Source organism: Ranitomeya variabilis, chromosome 1 (genome assembly GCF_051348905.1).
Source record: "Ranitomeya variabilis isolate aRanVar5 chromosome 1, aRanVar5.hap1, whole genome shotgun sequence".
In the NCBI taxonomy this organism is placed as follows: Eukaryota; Metazoa; Chordata; class Amphibia; order Anura; family Dendrobatidae; genus Ranitomeya; species Ranitomeya variabilis.
The window spans coordinates 583,885,944-583,899,599 of record NC_135232.1 but is presented as its reverse complement, the minus strand read 5'-3'; the positions used below and the strand labels follow the sequence as shown (position 1 = coordinate 583,899,599).

Genomic DNA, 13,656 nt, shown 5'->3' with positions numbered 1-13,656 from the left:
AAATCATTCAGCTGAGGTGAGGAAAACTAAGTCACCGAGCACTAACAAATACTCGGAGACCACCTGAACGTGCTTGGGAAAACCAGAGCAACGAGTACACTCGCTCATCACTAATTGCTATGCTTTACAAACTATCAGCCTCACTGACACGCATGCTCTGAAAATGGTGTAACAAGTTTGCTTGTTCTGGTGACCCGGATACATGTTGTCATGACGACATTGGGTCACTATTAGTGATGAGTGAATATATACTTGTTGCTCTGGTGCTCTCCGAGTATTTATGACTGCTTAGTTTGAGTATGAGACTTAGTTTTCTTCGCCGCAGCTGAATGATTTACAGCTATTAGGCAGCTTGATTACATGTGAGGATTCCCTAGCAACCAGGCAACCCCCACATGTACTCAGGCTGGTTCGTAGCTGTAAATCATGCAGCTGAACCAACAAAAACGAAATCTCCGAGCAGTCACAAATACTCGGAGACCACCCGAGCGTGCTCAGGAAAACCTGAGCAACGAGTATACTCGCTCATCACTAGTCACTATGGCAACTATGGGGCCACCGCGATAACATCGCAGGGGCGTTGATCGGAGAGCAGAGGGGGCCCCCTCCTGCTGCCTGCCATCGAAATGCTGTGATCTATATCGATCACAGCATTTAACGGGTTAAACTGCTGGTAGCTGTAAAATACTTCCTGATCATGGCGTATATATACTGCAAATGTTGAGAAGGGGCTACAACATATTTTTTTTACTTATTTACTTAGTCCCTCTATGGGACTTTCACTTTCACATCTCTTATCGTAGTTCTAAAGCACAAACATTGCAGTGCTTTCTACACTGTCAGTGTTGCACTGATACAAGCTAGTTAGACCATGTGGAGTGCCCCTAGGGCCGTGGTGTACTCGGGCTGGGTCCGGCGGTACTTAAAGGGGTGGTCAGATTGGCAGTGGCCCGGTCCGTGGCCCTGGTGAATGAAAGTGGAGAATAAAATCTATAAAGGATAATTTGTGACGCAACCTGTGGTATTCAGCCAGGAATGGTTGACCCTGCTTAAAGGGGTCCACTGGGGCTGATGGAGTTGCAGCAGAGTTGGTATAGCTTCCCACAGGTAGAGCTTAGTCCCGAGGGCTACCAGTACAGTTGGTAAGAGGGATGATTGACGGTGGGATGCAGGACTGAGGGTGCAGGAAATAATTCAAGGACACAGGGATAGCAGTTTCTTTTACCTTTTACCGGTGGAATGCAGGTACAGTCCAGGGTACAGGTAGCAGCGTCGGCGCCGCAACGCACAACGCAAACAAAAACGCAGCAAAACGCATGCACAACGCTGCGTTTTGCGCCGCATGCGTCCTTTTTTCCATTTATTTTGGACGCAGCAAAAATGCAACTTGCTGCGTCCTCTGCGCCCGGACGCGGGTGCCGCAGTGACGCATGCGGCGCAAAACGCAAGTGCGACGCATGTCCATGCGCCCCCATGTTAAATATAGGGGCGCATGACACATGTGGCGACGCTGCGGCGCCCGACGCTGCGGCGCCGACCGCAAATGTGAACGTAGCCTTACCTGATTATGGAATCCCTCCATCCCTCCTCGGGTGCCACACATGAACTGAGCAGGATCTAACTAGCTTGCTCGTCCTGGGGAGCCCGATGACGACATGATGATGTTGACTAGTCATGGCAATGATGGTCTCTGCTGGTGAACTTCACTTTTATACCATAGCACACAAGGAGACAGATAACCTTGAAAAAGGCCAGAGAAGCGAAACGTTGGTGAAACATTTATCTGTCTCTAAGGGCAGATGCCCACGATCAGGGATTGCTTATTTATGCAGCATCAAATCCGCAGCTGCCAGACGTTACAGCATAGTGGATGGGATTTCTAGAAATGCCGTGTCTACTATGGCTGCATGCATGCGAATCACCTGCGGACACTGACATGTGGGCAACGTTCAAGCCCACAATATCTTTTGCGGAGACGTGTTCTCCGCAACCAAAATGTCACCCAGTAGAATGTATTGAATGCAGTAAATTTGCACGGTTCAGTGATCACGTGGATTTACCTGCGTTCAACTTTAGGCAGCGATTTGGATCCAGTGAACAAAGCGCTGCTACTTCCGGATCGTGGGCACGGAAGGCTGACATAATAAATATTCTTGGCAAATCTGTTTTTGTAATTACTGTTGCAGGGAGAGGTCACGTAGCAGTTGTCATGGTGCGAGTCTCCAGAAGCACAAGCTGGGCACAACGTATTGGGCACTACAATGACACATTAATCATCCCAAATAAAAAGTGCAATTAAAGACAATATGTTAAAATTATTTTTGTTGAAAATATTAAAGCATAAACAAATAATATAAACATAATATAAACAAAATATAGCTGATAAAATTGAGCACAATATAATGGTACGATAGGACACCAACCAAAATATATCATTAGCCACCACCCATATGTGACATATCCCTGCACTATTTACCACTTGCGCAAAATTTAGATAGAAATAATTAAACAGTGCAAAAATAAAAAATATAAAATATATATATATATATATGTGATGTGAAAAATAAGAAAGAAATAATTCATCCAAAAAAACCCTTTGAAGTGCACTAATTAATATATGTAAAAAATATGTGAAGGATGCAAAACAAATCACAAATAAAAAATATATATATAAATGTTTGATGATATCAAAACACTAGTATTGCACAATATATATTGCAACACACCCTAACTACCAAAAATTTAAAGTGCTAATAGTGCTATGAAAATCTTTTGTATGAAATACCAGACAAGACTATAAGGTGCAAAAATATAAAAAAAAACAATATTATTGTACAGTGCAACCAAAAATTATAATATAACCATGTGCTTATAGATAAGTTTTATAGAGTACTAAAAATACTAGTGATTATCATATATTAGTATTGCACAGTGTATATAGGTTTATTGCACAGTGTATATGGATTTATTGCACATAGACCCAAAATATAATGGTGCAAATAGTGATATAATAATCAATGCCACAGTAAGGTGCAGAAAGTGCAACTATATGTCAATATTGCACAGTGTATATAAATTTATTGCACAGTGTATATAAATGGATTGCACATAAGCCCAAGATATAATGGTGCAGCTAGTGCTATACTAATCAAAAGCAGCAAGGTGCAGACAGTGCAAATAATGGATAAAAGGCTGGCATAAAATCACAAAAACGTGGATGGCATAAATAAAATCAAAGAATCTCAAAGGCTCCACATACCTATAAGTGCTCAGACCCTACGCGCGTTTCGGCGCTTGCCTTCTTCCGGGGGGCGTATACAATGGCTTATTGGGGTAGGTTTATATAGGGTACTAATTACCGCTGAGTTAACCAAGCTGAGCGGTGTATATCGGCGCATGCGCGGCCGCCCAGCCAATGGCCACATCCACCCAGGATCACCCCGGCAACGTGCACGCCGCCCAAAACCCCGCCCACGTGTAACACGTGACCAGGGAAGGCGGAGAACACACAGCCAGGGAAGGAGACGCCGAGATGAATGAGACCACAAAGCAAGGAAAACCGCGCACGCGCACCACAGCCAAGCTGGAACTCAGAGAATCGCAAATGTAAGAGTATAGTAGAACAAGGGAAACTGCTCACATTAAACAAATACATATAATTGCACTGTGCATCCAGTAATTACGACAATTAGTAATAGATAGATAAAGTGAAAAATAATGAATAAAGTGTAAATAAATAAATGAAATATACAATAAATAAATAGATAAGTAATAAATATAAATAGATAAATTACACAATAAATAAACTCATACATGCTCATAGCGCTATGCACCAAATACATATAACAATTAATAAAGAAAAATAAATAAACAAATAAAGCATGTGAAATACTAAATAAAATAATACATTGTACAAATAATATAACGTATACCAAATTGCCATAAAGGAAGCACAAATGCTCACGTAAAATTAATATTACGTTATTATCCATGAACAAATATACAGTCATATGAAAAAGTTTGGGCACCCCTATTAATCTTAAGCTTAATGTTTTATAAAAATTGTTTTTTTTGCAACAGCTATTTCAGTTTCATATATCTAATAACTGTTGGACACAGTAATGTTTCTGCCTTAAAATGAGGTTTATTTTCACAGACAAGGGTCTCCTTCTTAGGTACCTGGACTGAATGGATTCTATTTAAAGATTCTGCTCGTTTCCCTGACCTGTTTACCTGAATACACCTGTCTATTCTACAGTCGATTACTAAGCTACTCTTCCTTTCTTTTCGTGTTCTCATTTTATATATCTTTTCTTGAGCCCCACCTAATTGGGCTCCCCCCTCTATTTTTTCTTCTTTCTATCTCCCCCCTGGGTGAGCTGTTCACCTTCCACCAGCTCGGTGTGATAGGTCTGTACCATGATTTACCAGTTACTTTTATAATGATACCATCTGCGTGCATGTCTCGCTTTAGGGGACATGGGTGAACTGATTTTAGGTATGCTTTACTTTATTTACGGTAATGAAAGTCCTCGCCTGTTGCGGGGGCAAGGAGTCATTGCTTATATGTTAAAGATACGTCATTCTTGAGGGTTTATTTCCTCTAATTTTTTTTTTTCTTTCTCTTTTTTGTAAGATTTATGCAAGGTTTGTGAATGAGTGTTTTTTTGTGTTACTCTTCTCGAATTGTATATTATAAGAAAAAGTACTTTGATCATTGACGTAGTTTTCAACTACTGTTTTTCTTGTAAAATTCTCTTCTCTTTAATAAAAATATATTTAACCGTAAAATGAGGTTTATTGTACTAACAGAAAATGTGCAATCTGCATTCAAACAAAATTTGACAGGTGCATAAGTATGGGCACCCTTATCATTTTCTTGTTTTAAATACTCCTACCTACTTTTTACTGACTTACCAAAGCACTTTTTTTGGTTTTGTAACCTCATTGAGCTTTGAACTTCATAGCCAGGTGTATGCAATCATGATAAAAGCTACTTAAAGTGGCTACTTGCAAGTTCTCCTGTTTGAATCTCCTCAGAAGAGTGGCATCATGGGCTCCTCAAAACAACTGCCAAATGATCTGAAAACAAAGATTATTCAACATAGTTGTTCAGGGGAAGAATACAAAAAGCTGTCTCAGAGGTTTAACCTGTCAATTTCCACTGTGAGGAACATAGTAAGGAAATGGAAGAACACAGGTACAGTTCTTGTTAAGGCCAGAAGTGGCAGGCCAAGAAAAACATCAGAAAGGCAGAGAAGAAGAATGGTGAGATCAGTCAAGAACAATCCTCAGGCCACCTCCAGAGATCTGCAGCATCAACTTGCTGCAGATGGTGTCACTGTGCATCGGTCCAATACATTCTACCATTACTGAAAGATTAAAATGAAATTATTACGATTGTAAAAATTATTATAAAAAACATATAAAAATAACAATTATTGATGTTAAAAGATGTGAGCATGATAAAATGCATAAAAGAGAAATGATAAAAAATCATGTAATTCTAAAATGGTCAGAGAAAATGCGAATAACTCAAAGCCTCATTGAGACCCAGAGGCTGAAGTGTGCGAAGTGTCCATATCCATCTACTTTCTTTCTGGGCAAGTCTACGACTAACATTTCCCCCACGCAAATCAGTAATAATCCTATCTATACCTATCACACGAAGACCAGTTGGATCACATCCATGATGGGTCTTGAAGTGTCTTGGTAACGTTTTTAAATGTTCAACAGTTGCTTCTTTCTCAGCTGCTTTTATCTCTCTTACATGTTCGCGCACACGCTTTTTCAAAGGCCTAGTTGTGAGCCCAATATAGATTTTCGAACATGGACATGTAGCATGGTAGATTTCTGCTTTTGTATTGCATGTAATTGTCTGTGTGATCTTATACGATTTATTATCTGACCCAACAAAACCTGTGGCACGGTCAACATTAGAACATGCAATACAATTACCACATGGGGCACAACCTCATTTCTCAATTGGTTTTGGATTAAGAGATGGAAAAAGTAGCGACTGATTATTAATAGGATAAAAACTCTTAGTAAGATGATCCTTCAAATTGCGTGCACGACGTGCTGTAACACATGGTCGTTCGGGTAAATATTGTTTTAAAATTGGGTCACTCGTAAGTATAGACCAGTGTTTAGACAGAATATCACGCATCAACTCCCAATGAGAGTGATATTCTGTAATCAATCTCGCCTTGGCTTCTTTCTGGGGCTTGCTGGTGGAAAAAAATTTCACGTTCTGTTTTCAAAGCCCGATAATAGGCCTTCTTAACGCATCTGTGGCTGTGCCCACGGTCCAAAAATCTTTTCTTCATTTCATCTACCCTCATTTTAAAATCCTCAAACGACGAGCACACACGTCTTAGCCTCAAAAACTGCCCAACAGGTATGACATTGATGACATGTTTCGGATGAGAGGAGGCAGCATGCAATACTGAATTTACAGCTGTTTTTTTGCGAAACAAATCAGTCTGTAAAACACCAAAACTATCACGCTTGATAGTTATATCTAAGAAGTCGACGGCATTGGCATCAAAATGGCATGTTAACTTTATGTTGAGAAGATTCACATTTAGGCCACGTTCACACTTTGCGGCCTGCTCTGCGGGTTAATCCCGCAGCGGAATTGATAAATCTGCAGGGCAAAACCGCTGCGGTTATCCCTGCAGATTTATCGCGGTTTGTTCTGCGGTTTCCGCTGCGGGATTACTCCTGTACTATTGATGCTGCATATGCAGCAATATGCAGCATCAATAGTAATGTAAAAAATAATAAAAATTGGTTATACTCACCCTCCGATGTCCGGATCTCCTCGGTGCTGCAGGCGGCTGTGCCGACAAGGACCTTCGTGACGTCACGGTCATGTGACCGCGGCGTCATCACGGTCATGTGACCACGACGTCACCACAGGTACTGCTCGCACAGCAACTGAGACCGGACGCCGCGGGCAGCGCTGAGAGGTGAGTATAGCACTATTTTTTATTTTAATTCTTTTTTTTACACCAAAATATGGTTCCCAGGGCCTGGAGGAGAGTCTCCTCTCCTCCACCCCGGGTACCATCGGCACATTATCCGCTTAACTTCCCGCAATGTGGGCACAGCCCCGTGCGGAAAGTGAGTGGATCAATGCATTTCTATTTCTAAGTGACATGCTCCTTCTTTTTTTCCCGCATAAAAGCCGCGCGGCTTTTCCCGCGGAAATCCGCAGCGTGGGCACAGCGGGTTTTGTTTTCCATAGGGTAACATTGTACTGTACCCTGCATGGAAAACTGCTGCGGATCCGCAGTGTCAAATCCGCTGCGGATCCGCGGCAAAACCCGCAAAGTGTGAACATAGCCTTAAAAACTCAATAAATTCTAAAAGCTCAACCGAAGTGCCACGCCAGATAAAAAATATGTCATCAATAAAACGGGTCCAAAACACCACCCGATCCATGGCATCGATAGAGAAAAGCTCCTTCTTCCATAGCCCCAGGAACAAGTTGGCGTAAGAGGGCGCACAAGCAGCACCCATTGCAGTGTACAATAATATTGTTTTTTTTTATATTTTTGCACCTTATAGTCTTGTCTGGTATTTCATACAAAAGATTTTTCATAGCACTATTAGCACTTTAAATTTTTGGTGGTTAGGGTGTGTTGCAATATATATTGTGCAATACTAGTGTTTTGATGTCATCAAACATATATATATTTTGTATTTGTGATTTTTGCATCCTTCACATATTTTTTATATATACTGTATTAATTAGTGCACTTCAAAGGTTTTTTTTGGATGAATTATTTATTTCTTATTTTTCACATCATATATATATATATATATATATTTTATATTTTTTACTTTTGCACTGTTTAATTAATTATTTCTATCTAAATTTTGCGCAAGTGGTAAATAGTGCAGGGATATGTCACATATGGGTGGTGGCTAATGATATATTTTGGTTGGTGTCCTATCGTACCATTATATTGTGCTCAATTTTATCAGCTATATTTTGTTTATATTATGTTTATATTATTTGTTTATGCTTTAATATTTTCAACAAAAATAATTTTAACATATCGTCTTTAATTGCACTTTTTATTTGGGATGATTTATGTATTTATTGGTGCATGACACAATAATTTTACATACAAGTGGTCACGTATTGGATTAATACAATGACACATTAGCAACTCTCACTCTGCAGCATAAATTGCATGCTGATTTCTGGGAAACACCTGTGCGGTCATAATTGTTACAGTCGTAACTGGGGGGGGGGGGGGGGGGTGGGGGGCGGTGTAATTTCCCAAATGGCTTCACTTGCAGTGGGTTTCCGCTGTTTTGGCACCCTCAGGGCTTCTCCAATGTTACATGGCACCCTTAAAGCATTTTGGCCAAAATTGCGCTTCAAAAGTCAAGTAGCCGTACTTTTCTTCTGAGCCCTATGGTTTGCCCAAACAGTAGTTTCTGACTACATGTCGGGCATAAGCAGGAGAAAGTGCACCACACATTCTGCTGTTACCCTTGGGAAAATGAAAATATAAGGCTATGGTAACATTTTACTAAAATAAAAATATCATTTTTCATTTTTTCCTTCACTTTGTGAAGGACTTGAAGGGATAACAAATGTTTGAAGGTGGTTGTGAATACCTTGAAAGGTGCCATATTTAAAATGTGGTCTCACTAGTGGGTTCTCTGAAAATTAGGCCCCGCAAAGTCACTTCAGAACTGAAGTGGTCCATTCTAAGGTAAAAAGGTTTGTACGTTTTATTAAAAATTTTCTGCGGAATGTTAAAACGTTTTAATACGCAAAAAAAAAGGGATTTCAGGAATGCTGCTGATGTAAATTAGACACGTAGCTAATGTTAGTAACTGTATTTCACATGTTTTCTGTCCTTCAGCCCTCTGCTTCGTGTTCTGTTTGGCAGCGGCAGAGCCAGACCTGAAGGTGATCCCATGCCGCAGCATGTGTCTGAGCCTGGAGGTCCGGCCTTTTCTGTCCCACCAGAAGGTAAGGTTTATATTTGTGTGTGTTTGTTTTACATGTTTTTAAACCCAGTTGCATATTAAATGGAAAACAATAGGTGCAGCCACTTTTGCAATGAAAACCAACTCCAAGGCAAACAGAGACATAGCAGGATGTGGAGCATGAAGGATAGCATGGTAGATTTGGCACCATTATTCTGATTACTATGACACCTGGTCATATCCGTCAATCCGTCTTGTGGTTCTTGTGTAATCTTTATTCTCAGTTTGGAGTTAATGATATGCTCGTGCTCCTTGGCGGCCTCTGGGGGGCTTCATGTGGTGCTCTGATTAGATATTCACAATGCAGCCTGCTGACAGGTCACTGATTTCTCACTGACCTGCCTCCTAGTTTGCATAATGAATATCTGTAATGTCTCGGAGATAGCTGAGAGCTGCTACTGCGCAGGCGCAGATGGCTCCATCTTGGAGGAGAACTTTTTTCTTCTCCAGCAAGATGGCGCCTGCCATGGCTATCACCCGCCTGCAGAAGTTTTTTTTTCTACTGTATATACAGATATTCATTATGCAAACTAGGGGGCAGGTCACTGAGAGATCAGGGGGGGGGGCAGGTCACTGAGGGATCAGGGGGTCAGGTCACTGAGTGATCAGGGGGGCAGGTCAGTGAGGGATCAGGTGGGCAGGTCACTGAGGGATCAGGGGGCAGGTGTTGTGAACTATATTTCTTGGCTCCCTCTTGTGGTCACTAGCAGTATTACACTTGGATCATCTTTCTCCAGGTTGGTACTCACCTGGTTCGTTAGGCCTTGGGTGTTCCTATTTAGACTTCCTGGAAACTCAGTCTAGTGCCTGGAATCGATGTAGTCAGTCTATGTCTGTTTGCTCCTGTCTCCTGGTCTCCTGTTCTTTGCAAGATAAGCTAAGTCCTGCTTTCTTATTTTTGTTTATTCGCTTGCTTCTATTTTGTTCCAGCTTGTTCATAATGTGATTCCTGATTTTTGCTGGAAGCTCTAGGGGGCTGATATTCTCCCCCCACACCGTTAGTCGGTGCGGGGGTACTTGGATATTCAGCGTGGATATTTTTGTAGGGTTTTTGCTGACCGTATAAGTCTCCTTCCTATTTTCTGCTATTAATTAGTGGGCCTCTCTTTGCTAAATCTAGTTCATTCTTACGTTTGTCTTTTCTTCTTACCTCACCGTTATTATTTGTTGGGGGCTTGTATTATAATTTTGGGGTCCTTTCTCTTGAGGCAAGTGAGGTCTTATTTTCTCTGAAAGGGTTAGTTAGTTCTCCGGCTGGTGCGAGACGTCTAGAATCAACGTAGGTACGTTCCCCGGCTACTTCTAGTTGTTGTGCTAGGATTAGATATACGGTCAGCCAAGTTACCACCTCCCTATGAGCTGGTTTTTGTGTTTGCGGACTTAGCTGGAACTTCTGAGATCCTCTACCACTAGGATCATAACAGGCAGGTCACTGAGGGATCAGGGGGCAGGTCAGTGAGGGATCAGGTGGGCAGGTCACTGAGGGGTCATGGGGCAGGTCACTGAGGGGTCATGGGGCAGGTCACTGAGGAGTCATGGGGGCAGGTCACTGAGGGATCAGGGTGGCAGGTCACTGAGGGATCAGTGACCTGTCAGCAGTTTCCATTATGAATAGCTAAGCAGATCACCACATGAAGACCCCTCCACAGGCCGCCCCGAAGCACAAACATATAATTAACTCAAAACTACAAATTAAGATTAAACAACCACAAGACGGATTTCATTAACCAAGGTATGCCCCATATAATGCTGCACGTGGCCCCATAAGATGCTCCATACAGATATTTGCCCCATATGCTGTTGCTGCGTTTAAAAAAATTAAAAAAATCACATACTCACCTCTCAGGCCCCCGGCACTTGCAGTATTCACCTGTTCTGCGTTCCACCGACGACCGCTGCTGTGTCTTCCCGTCCTCTGCACCGACATTCAGGCAGAGGGTGGCGCGTACTAATCGCGTCATCGCGCCCTCTGACCTGAGCGTCATTGCAGAGGAAGCGGAAGACGCAGCGGCGCCGAAGGTGGAACGAGGAGCAGGTGAATATCGCGCACTGCCCCCGTCATACTCACCTGCTCCTGGCGCCGTCACTGCACGTCTGTTCCCAGGCGCCGGCAGCTTCCTCCTGTAGTGAGCGGTCACATGGTACCGCTCATTACAGTAATGAATATGCAGCTCCACCCCTATGGGAGTGGAGTCGGGTGCATATTCATTGCTGTAATGAGCGGTACCATGTAACCGCTCACTAAAGGAAGAAGCTGCCGGCGCCGGGGAAAAGACTTGCAGGGACCGCGCCAGGAGCAGGTGATTATAATTACACAGCTGCCGTTCCCCCTCCGCTGCCGACCCCTGGGGATGACTCGAGTATAAGCCGAGAGGGTTACTTTCAGCCCAAAAAAGTGGGCTGAAAATCTCGGCTTATACTCGAGTATATACGGTAATTGTATGTGTCTCTCTGTTAGCTTTGGGGAACACAGGATGACCGGTGTACCGCCTGCCACTAGGAGGCTTGACCACAGGTGAAAAAATTAAGTGTTGGCTCTGCCTGGTGGCTTCTTCCCCTTTTTAGGACACTAGCCAGCTCAGTTTTTAGCCTAGTGTAATTAGAAAGTAGACATGACCTGTGGAAGGACCCACTGCACTCCACAGTAGTGTACCTTCCTTCAGACCCTATATCTCCACCATTCACCTGTTCCCTGAAGCTGTTGCTGCAGTGGTGTGCTGGTGACTCCACAATCATGAGGTCATCAGACGGGTGACCCTGCTCGCATCTCAAGACATCAGACTGGCCTAGTACTTAGAGGGCCCTCATTGTTTTTTTTAGGTGTTTGTTCCTCCTTTTTATTCCCACCTTAAGCCACTCTCTCTCTTGCCATGGCCAACTGTCAGGTTCCCCTCCTGGTCACTTGCAGGCAGCTGATATTTTCATTGCGTCTTTTTTGTGATTTATTTCTACTGTAGGTGTCCTCCCTGCCCCCACCTGGACTGGACTCTACGTCTTTATGTCTTCTGCCGCAGACATTTGTGTCAGGGAGTGCCACCTGGAAGGCCCAAATAATTGAGGCGACGACTTAACTTTCAGCTAGGCTGCAATCTTTGTTCCAGCCATGGGCAATCTGGTCCATCTTCCGAACCACTTCCTTGGATGGAAGATGGAGAGTGGTCTTTTTTCCCAATTAGTACTTTATTGACGTTTATTATTGGTAAATGTTTTTTTTTTCTGTACTGTCCTCCTGTTTTCTAGTCATAGCTTCTCTTTGGCACAGACTTTTTATGTCTGCATTTCATTTTCCTGGTTTTCCAGCACTTCAGAAGCCTGCAGTCTCCATCAACCTCTTTGTTGTCTACCTCATTTGGGGACACAGTTTTGTGGTTTCATGGTTCATGAACCCTCCCCGGGCACCATTTGGCGATGTGCTTGGCTTATTATTTTATGCAAAACATCTTTACCCTGGGAAGACCCAATCATGCAGCCACCAGTAACAGTTCAAAAATATATTCTAAGTAATTACCCGCTATGATTGATGCATTGAATCCTACATAAAAAAATCTATGCCTACTTGTGTATAGATGTGAAATCTGTTAGAATGTAGAGATGCTTCACAGAATGAGGATTAGCTGAGTGGGGAATAACCTGCCAGACCTCGATACGTGTTGCTTTCTGTGTCTCTAGTGCTTCAGTCAGCTGAACTAATTTGAGACACTCCAAAAAAGACTGCCACTTTTAGCAAAAGTGACGTGCCTTGCTATGGGTCTCCTTGTGAGAAACAAACAGTAGTCCGTTACCACCTGTAACAGTTGTCATCTGTTTTCTTTGTTCGCAATATGACATTTGTTTACCATGTGGGTAAGGTACACTGGCGCTCTGCCTTTGGATCACCAGTTTCCTTGGAAATAGGTTTACTTTTTGACCAAGGATATACAGGTGCTTCTCAAAAAATTAGAATATCATCAAAAAGTTAATTTATTTCAGTTCTTCATTACAAACAGTGAAACTCATATATAGAGTCATTACAAACCCGAGTGATCTATTTCAAGTGTTTATTTCTGTTAATGTTGATGACTATGGCTTACAACCAATGAAAACCCAAAAGTCATTAGTCAGTACATTAGAATACTTTATCACACCAGCTTGAAAAAATGATTTTAAAATCCGATATGTTGGCCTACTGAAATGTATGTTCAGTAAATGCACTCAATACTTGGTCAGGGCTCCTTTTGCATCAAATTACTGCATCAAAGCGGTGTAGCATGGAGGCGATCAGTCTGTGACACTGCTGAGGTGTTATGGAAGCCCAGGTTGCTTTGATAGCAGCCTTCAGCTCGTCTGCATTGTTGCGTCAGGCGAGTTTGCTGGCCAATCAAGCACACTGATACTGTTGTTTGTAAACCAGGTATTGGTACTTTTGGCAGCGTGGACAGGGGCCAAGTCCTGCTGGAGAATGAAATTTCCATCTCCAAAAAGCTTGTCAGCAGAGGGAAGCATGAAGTGCGCTACAATTTCCTGGTAGACGGCTGTGCTGACTTTGGTCTTGATAAAACACAGTGGACCTACACCAGCAGATGACGTGGTTGGACCATTGTCAGTATGCTAAATAGCCTTAAATTCACCCAGAACGGATGACACCTGGATATCCCACAG

The 13,656-nt window shown here is 42.5% G+C and overlaps 1 long non-coding RNA gene across 1 annotated transcript in view; it reads left to right on the top strand.

Moving 5' to 3' along the window:
* LOC143806457 (uncharacterized) overlaps nt 1–8,999 on the top strand; it is an 88,648-nt gene extending 79,649 nt beyond the window's left edge. The window contains exon 3 of the long non-coding RNA XR_013221471.1: nt 8,892–8,999. This is a non-coding gene — a long non-coding RNA (uncharacterized LOC143806457). The remainder of the gene's footprint in view (nt 1–8,891) is intronic.
* Nucleotides 9,000–13,656: the final 4,657 nt, after the last annotated feature.